Source organism: Pseudorca crassidens, chromosome 18, assembly GCF_039906515.1.
Source record: "Pseudorca crassidens isolate mPseCra1 chromosome 18, mPseCra1.hap1, whole genome shotgun sequence".
Classification (NCBI taxonomy): domain Eukaryota; kingdom Metazoa; phylum Chordata; class Mammalia; order Artiodactyla; family Delphinidae; genus Pseudorca; species Pseudorca crassidens.
Window position 1 is genome coordinate 53,375,127 of NC_090313.1, and position 9,219 is coordinate 53,384,345.

Sequence of the window (9,219 nt, forward strand, 5' to 3'; positions counted from 1 at the left end):
TTTTGGTTCACAGATTCTGCTCCAGGAAATTGAAAAAGGCCTTTCAGCTCTGCTAGGTCAATAGTGGGAAGTGTCACAGTCTGATATTTCTGTTGGGTGCCTTTTTATGTCTGTGTCCTGTACAGTTTTTCTTTTTGTTTGTTTCATCTTCAGTGAAGTGACTCAGCTGCTTAAGAATGTGTCCATCAAGGGGTCTGGGCCCCTTGTATCACTCCCCCACCCCAAATTCTATCCCTGTTTCATTCCAAGTCTGGTATTAGAGTCATAATTAAATGCAAACAAAATTGTGATATGATAGATAATCATATTGAAGATCCAGAAGAAGGCAATGTGAAATTCTCTTCTGAACTGGATATGATTTTTAATGAGAGTGATCAGGAATTGTGATACTTAGGCTATCAGAAACATGCCTTTATATGATTATTAGTAACTACTTGGGCAGTCATGGAGATTTGTCAGACACGAGGAGTGAAGCATGTAAAAAAAGTCTTGTCTGACTGGTTTGGGTTGTCTAGTCAAAGAGACACTAAGCCACTAGTGTTGTTATTTGTTTCTATAATGAAGCTTTGTTGGCCTTGCACAGAGGCATAGATGGCACACCAGCACATCATCTCCATGAAATCACCTTTGTGGATAATGATAGTGACTTTGGTGATTTAAATGGAGAGCTAGATGAATATGTCCAAAATAAGAAATATAAGTGTGAGGGATTGATTGGAGGAAGAATGATTGGAGCAACCCATGGTCTAAGAGAACTTCTGGTGTTTCTGGAGTGCAACTGTGAGGTGAATGTGATACAGCTGCAGCCTTTGCTGGCTGTTATCCAGGAGGACCAGCAGACCATGGCTTGCCCAGTGATTGTTATCATCAGTGTGGATGCACTCACCAATGGCTCACTGTCCTCTATGATACAGGAAGGATTTAGCTGGGGGACACACTTCAAGAGGGATCATGCTCCCATTTCTGAGCTAGGAAGACCAGAAGGAGCTCCTGCCTCAATAAAGTCACCTACAAGGGCTGGAGAATTGTTTGCCAGGAACAGATGCTATTGCAATGAATTGGACAGTGTGACAGTGGCATGGATTTCCGGGAAGGAGAAAATGTGGAAATATCATTTAGGATCTGAATGTGTGCAGGTAAGCTCTTTATTGTCCCTTGCTCTATAATAAGAGATATTTTCTGAAAAAGGTAATCATATGGATCTCCTGAAGGCTAGGACACCATGACACATAACTCCTTCAGGTTGGCACATGTTTGGTTGAATAAATATAAAAAGTATTATATTTCCTTAAGATGTGATCTGAGGACCAACAGCTATGCAAATAACCATGAGTGTGTTGAATTGAGAAAAAAATTGAGTTGTAAATTATTTAAATGATATCTGGAACGTACTTACCCAGAAATGCAGATATCAACACAAGGACAATTTGAAAGTGGACAAAATAAGTGTGAGAAAAAGCAGTTAAGAAACTGTTGCTTAGCCCAGAGAAGAATCAGAGGAAACAAGAGGAGACCTGAGGAGACTCTGATGTAAGTCAGGATTTGGTTACCTCACACTATGTGCTGGAAATTTTTTAAAAATTTTTATTGGGGTATAGTTAATTTACAATGTTATGTTAATTTCAGGTGTACAGCAAAGTGAATCTGTTATACATATGTATATATCTATCCACTCTTTTTTAGATTATTTTCCCATTACAGAGTACTGAGTAGAGTTCCCTATGCTATACAGTAGGTCCTTATTAGTTATATATTTTATATATAGTAGTATGTAATGTCATTCCCAATCTTCCAATTTATCCCTCCCCTCCTTTACCTTCCCCTACCCCAGGTAACCATACGTTTGTTTTCTACATCTATACCTCTATTTCTGTTTCATAGATAAGTTCATTTGTACGCATTTTTTTTAGATTCCACATATAAAGCGATATCATGTTTGTTTTTCTCTGTCTGACTTATTTCACTCAGTATGACAATCTCTAGGTCCATCCATATTGCTGCAAATGGCATTATTTTGTTCTTTTTTATGGCTGAGTAATATGACATTGTATATATGTACCGCATCTTCTTTATCTATTCCTCTGTTGATGGACATTTAGGTTGCTTCCATGTCCTGGCTATTGTAAAAAGTGCTGCAATGAATACTGGGGTGAATGTATCTTTTCGAATTATGGTTTTCTCTGGATATATGATAAACAAAATTGATAAACATTTAGCCAGACTCATCAAAAAAAAAAAAAAAAAGGAGAGGACCCAAATGAATAAAATTAGAAATGAAAATGGAGAAGTTAGAATGGACACCACAGAAATACAAAGGAACATAAGAGATTACTACAAGCAACTCTATACCAATAAAATGGACAACCTAGAAGAAATGAGCAAATTCTTAGAAAGATACAACCTTCAAGATTGAACCAGGAAGAAATAGAAAATTTGAACAGACCAATCACAAGTACTGAAATTGAAACTGTGATTAAATATAACACAACAAACAAAAGTCCAGCACCAGATGGCTTCACAGGAGAATTATATCAAACATTTAGAGAAGAGCTAACCCCTATTCTTCTGAAACTCTTCCAAAAAATTGCAGAGGAAGGAACACTCCCAAGATCATTCTATGAGACCACCATCACCCTGATACAAAAAACAGACAAAGATATCACACAAAAAAGAAAACGACAGGCCAATATCACTGATGAACATAGACACAAAAATCTTAAACAAGTACTAGCAAACCAAATCCAACAACACATTAAAAGGATCATACACCATGATCAAGTATGATTTATCCCATGGATGCAAGGATTTTTCAATATCTGCAAATCAATCAGTGTAATACACTACATCAACATTTTTTATTCTTTTTTAAATTAATTTTTATTGGAGTTGTTTTACAACGTTGTGTTAGTTTCTACTGTACAGCAAAATGAATCAGCTATGCATATACATATATACCCTCTTTGTTGGATTTCCTTCCCATTTAGGTCACCAGAGTGCATTAAGTAGAATTACCTATGCTATATGGTACGTTCTCATTAGTTGTCTATTTTATATATAGAATCAATAGTGTATATGCATCAATCCCAATCTCCGAATTCCTCCCACACCTCCTTTCCCTCTTGGTATCCATACAGTTGTTCTCCATGTTTGTGTCTCTATTTCTGCTTTGAAAATAAGATCATCTATACCATTTTTCTAGATTCCACATATATGTATTAATATATGATACTTGTTTTTTTCTTTCTGACTTACTTCACTCTGTATGACACTCTCTAGGTCCATGCACATCTCTACAAATGACCCATTTTTTTTCCTTTTAATGTCTGAGTAATATTCCATTGTGTATATGTATACATCTTCTTTATCCATTCACCTGTTGATGGACACTTAGGTTGCTTCCATGTCCTGGCTATTGTGAATAGTGTTGCAATGAACATTGGGGTGCATGTGTCTTTTTTAATAATGATATTCCCTGGGTATATGCCCAAAAGTGGGATTGCTGGGTCATATGGTAGCTCTATTTTTAGTTACTTAAGGATTCTTCATACTGTTTTCCATAGTGGCTGTATCAATTTACATTCCCACCAACAGTACTTCAAAACTACAGTAATCAAGACAGTATGGTACTGGCACAGAAACAGAAATATAGATCAGTGGAACAGGATAGAAAGCCCAGAGGTAAACCCACATGGCTCTGGTCACCTAATCTATGACAAAGGAGGCAAAAATATATAATGGAGAAAAGACCGTCTCTTCAATAATTGGTGATGGGAAATCTGGACAGCTACATGTAAAAGAATGAAATTAGAACGCTCCCTAACACCATACACAAAAATAAACTCAAAATGGATTAAAGACCTAAGTGTTAAGGCCAGACACTATAAAACTCTTAGAGGAAAACATAGGCAGAACACTCTTTGACATAAATTGCAGCAAGATCTTTTTTGACTCACCTTTTAGAGTAATGAAAATAAAAATAAACAAATGGGACCTAATACATCAACAAATTGAAGAATAAAAACCATATGATCATCTCAATAGATGCAGAGAAAGCTTTTGATAAAATTCAACACCGACTTATGCTAATAACTCTCCAGAAAGTGAGCATAGAGGGAAACTACCTCAACATAATAAAGGCCATATATGACAAATCCACTGCAAACATCATTCTCAATGGTGAAAAAGTAAAAGCATTTCCTCTAATATCAGGAACAAGACAAGGATATCCACTCTTGCCGCTATTATTCAACATAGTTTTGGAAATCTTATCCTAGCCACAGCAATCAGAGAAGAAAAAGAAATAAAAGGAATCAAAATTGGAAAAGAAGAAGAAAAGCTGTCATGTTTGTAGATGACACGATTCTCTACATAGAAAACCCTAAAGATGCTACCAGAAAACAACTAGAGCTCATCAATGAATCTGGTAAATTTGAAGGATACAAAATTACTACACAGAAATCCCTTGCATTTCCATACTCTAACAATGAAAGATAGAAAGAGAAATCAAGGCAATAATCCCATTTACCATTGCATCAAAAATAATAAAATACCTAGGAATAAACTTACCTAAGGAGGCAAAATACCTATACTCAGAAAACTAAAAGATACTGATGAAAGAAATAAAATATGACACAAACAGATGGAGACATATACCATGTTCTTGGATTGGAAAAATCAATATTGTGAAAACGACTGTACGACCCAAAGCAATCTACAGATTCAGTACAATCCTTATCAAATTACCAATGGCATTTTTCACAGAATTAGAAAAAAATTTACAATTTGCTAGAATTTTTTGTTTGGAAAGTAGGATATAAGTGCTACTGCATTAAAAACAAACAAATAAAAGATCCTAGTTCCATCCATTGCTTCATACCCATTAGAGTTCTATTGTGTGAAAGAAAGTTTAGCAAACCCTAAGTATTCAAAGATGAGTAAGACTAAGCTTGTTTCCTCAAAGAACATACAGTATACCATGGGAGACAAATAAGCAGATGATCATGCTGCTGTTCACTCAATCACTAGGAGTCATGGCAAAGAGGGAATTACAGGATGACTCCCACAGGATGGGAATAAATGTTGACTTCAACAAAAAAAAATGGCAGGGTGTAGTGGAAGAACACAGCTGGCAAGGAAGATGATGAATTAGAAAATGAAAGACAAAACACAAATTTTGTGGTGCATTTAAAACATTTTTTGGAAGAAATTAATATATCTAGAGGAGTATTACATCAATAGATTTACAGCTATAGAAGCTATTAGAGCTGAAGATAAAGGCTTCCGTGTCATCCCAATCTGGTAGGGAGACATTATGACGCAAAATGGAATGGAATAAAAAGACACACTTTGCGTAAGTTTGCAATGTAGTGAGGGATTGATTTAGAATGTATTGTGTGTGACCTTTCACAAATCACTTCACTTTTGGTCCCCATTTTACTGTTCAGTAAAATTAGAAAATGAAACTAAGAACTTTTTCCAACACTAACATGTATTTTGAATGAATTCCATTTTTTCTCTTTTCCTATCCCTCTGTATCTCCACCAAACTTTGAGAATATCCTTTTAACACACAATAGAATCAGCAAGGTTAACATAATGGGGATTTTTTTTAAATGTCAATTTCCTATGAATTTCTCACTTATGGGTCATGCTACACTGGAAAAAGGTCATCATTAAACAATTTTAAAAGCTGCTCCTGCTCTAAGCTGGAAAAACCATCTTGTTTCCATTTCCCCTACAATTGGGTGGCATTTCTGCTCTTGAAAATCCAAAGGACAGCCCCATGGAAGCCCCACTGGTCATTGTATTGGAGTATGCTGTACATTCCCATGTCAATGTCGGTCAAGTTCAGTTTTCTCCATAAAAGCTGTAGTCAGTTTCTACCATGTGGAACAGCATTAAGTGGTGGTAATAGAATACTCAGCCTTGCACAGAGTAGGTGCTGGTAATATTTTTAAATATTTTATTTATTTATTATTTATTTATTTTATCTGTGCCAGGTCTTATTTGTGGTGCGTGGGATCTTCGGGGTCTTTTTTTTTTTTCTTTTTGGTTGTGGCAAGTGTACTTCTTAGCTGTGGCATGTGGGCTTCTAATTTGCGACATGCAGACTCTTAGTTGTGGCATGCATGAGGGATCTAGTCCACAACCAATCAGGTCCCCTGCATTGGGAGTATGGAATGTTACCCACTGGACCATCAGGAAAGTCCCCAAAATTTTTTTAAAAATTCAAATCATTTGTTTATGCTAAAAGTTAAGATTTATTTTAACTTAACACATGCAGTGTTCAGCATGTGATTCTGTGTTAGAGTGCCAAAGATCCTCTGGGTGTTGATCTCATAATTTCTAAATTGAACAACAAACAGTCTAAGACTGAATAAGAACTTTGGGTAAACATAAATCAGAAATACAGCAGGTGTTTTCAGCATCTTTTTTTTTTTTTTTTTTTTTTTTTTTCAGTACGTGGGCCTCTCACTGCCGTGGCCTCTGCGGCCGCGGAGCACAGGGTCCGGACGCGCAGGCCCAGCGGCCATGACTCACAGGCCCAGCTGCTCCACGGCATGTGGGATCCTCCCGGACCGGGACACGAACCCTCATCCCCCGCATCGGCAGGCGGACTCGCAACCACTGCGCCACCAGGGAAGCCGTAGCATCTTTTACCACATTTAAAAAATACAATGGCATGGGTCAGTGACTATAAGTGTGTATTAAATTAACATGACTGTCATATTCTAATTGCAAAACACTGTAGTATTATAATTCCTGGTTACCAATTCAGAAAAATGCATCTTAGGGCATGGCAGTAGATTATAATAGAAAAATATGGACCAAATCAAACTTGAGAAGAAGGAAAGTAAAGCTGAATACAGGTGAACATTTTTGAATGAGATGGATGAGCATCTCTGAATGAAATATTCAAGACTGTGCAGCAAACTGCCTCCTGAGGGAAATAAGAAAATTCAATTTCATGGACAAATTAAAATTAGAAGCAAAAGTCTCTAAAAGACACACACACACACACACACACACACACACACACACACACACACACACATATTTGTGTTTAGCAAAGACAAGAAGATTACTAGTTAAGTTAATAGATCCTTTACAACTGTATATGTTTTGCTTCCTTTGTTACCATAAATATTTGTAATCATTATTTCTGGACCAAGGTTGATATTTTTCATTTAAATTTAGATACTCTATTTCCTTATCTCCTCTAAACCTGAAGTGTACACATTGTATATTTTTGAATAATTTATCACAGTAAGAAGCTGCACAAGTATAAGTAACAGATTTAAAACCACAATTGACAGAGAGGGCACTCTGCAATGACAGAATCCAGAGTCCAGAATTTTAAAGAGTTTTATTCAGTTCTAGAAATCTTGTTTCCCTTCTTTTTTTCAAATTAAATCAAATTATTTAAACAAATCTCCTCATCTTTGTTTTAAATATTGCCAACACTAAGTTATTGTGTTGAGGTACTACTGTACTAAAAACCTTACATATCTTATTTTATGCCCTCCTACAACATTCTTATAAGATAGATATTATGATCTCCATGTTAGTTATTAAAAAACTGAGGTGTAGAGAAGATATGTAAGTAATGTGTCCAAGTTTATACAGCTAATAAATAATAGAACCAAGATTGGAAATTTTGACTCCAAAGCCTGACTCTCAGCCAATCCCCCAAAAACTTGTGATCAGTTCTTAAACGTTTCAGATATTAAGTGTATACTTTAGATAAAATGTAGTTTTCTCCAAAATGATACTAGATCTTCATAAAAGATACCCATAGGTATCAGAAAGCTCTGGTGCATGTAAATTAATTTCAGAATAATACTTTATAACAAGTAAAATAGAAAAGAATTACAATTGATGTGCACCATGAACTTAGTGCCAAAGAAGAATAGTCTTTTACCATTGATGAAGACTCTCTCCTTGATCAAATGTTAGTCAAATTTCCCTGTGCCCTCTTCTGGACTAGGTCTCAACCTTGTCCCCATCTTGCTGGGCCTGCATAGCCCAGTGTTAGCAAGAATAATGCTAAGTCAGTTTAGAGAGAATCCCTTACGTTTTTTTTTTCTGGTTAGAAGATCCCTAACAGGCTTTTTTTTTGTTTTTTAACATCTTTATTGGAGTATAATTGCTTTACAATGGTGTGTTAGTTTCTGCTGTATAACAAAGTGAATCAGCTATACGTATACATATATCCCCATATCTCCTCCCTCTTGTGTCTCCCTCCCACCGTCCCTATCCCACCCCTTTATGTGGACACAAAGCACCGAGCTGATCACCCTGTGCTATGTGGCTGCTTCCCACTAGCTATCTATTTTACATTTGGTAGTGTATATATGTCCATGCCACTCTCTCACTTTGTCCCAGCTTACCCTTCCCCATCCCTGTGTCCTCAAGTCCATTCTGTATGTCTGTGTCTTTATTCCTGTCTTGCTCCTAGGTTCTTCAGAACCATTTTTAAGAATCCCTTACTTTTCATATCTGGTCAAATTCCTCATCTTCCACCACCCACCAGATGATATTTGCACACCCTGACCTGCCTTCAGCAAGAATCCTGTTAAGTCAATTTATCAAGAATTCCCTGCCCTTGATGTCTCCTTAGTAATTTTCAATGTATTAACCAACCTTCCCCGCTCCCTGTCTATAAATCCCCACTTGTTCTTGTATTGAGTTTGATACTGAGGTCTCTATTCCCCTGTCACAATAGTTCCTGAATAAAATCTGTTTTTACCACTTTAACTACTATCAGGCTCTATTTTTTAATTTAACATTTCACATGTAGGGCAGAGAAACTTTAGGAAAGAAATAAGTTTTGAAGAAAACGACATTTTATACCCCATAGTTTTTTCTTCCTATATTTAAAAGACTCTTTGCATGGAAGTTTTTGTTCATTTGCTTTGGCAATATCCCTAAGCTCATGGGAGGAAGGTGATTATTTACTTAACTTCTTCAAAATAACAACTTTGCCGGGCAGCGATGGTCTGCATCTTTTAATCAACAAGTGGGTACTCTCTACTGAAAAATTACAAAATCAACCTGAAACATTCTTTGGAGCTACTCTTTCACACCAGTACTCTGCTACTTTGATTAGGATTTACTGTGGCTAAAATAATATCTTATCTTCCTGTTTGCTAGCTTTTATGAGTAGAAAATATCTTTGAAGAAGAAAAAAAACAGTTTGATCCACAATCCTTTCTCCACA

General features: G+C 36.3%; 1 pseudogene; it reads left to right on the forward strand.

The window, feature by feature from the left end:
- The first annotated feature begins 354 nt into the window (after positions 1–354).
- On the forward strand, positions 355–1,534 carry LOC137211060 (polypeptide N-acetylgalactosaminyltransferase 11 pseudogene; annotated as a pseudogene).
- Positions 1,535–9,219: the final 7,685 nt, after the last annotated feature.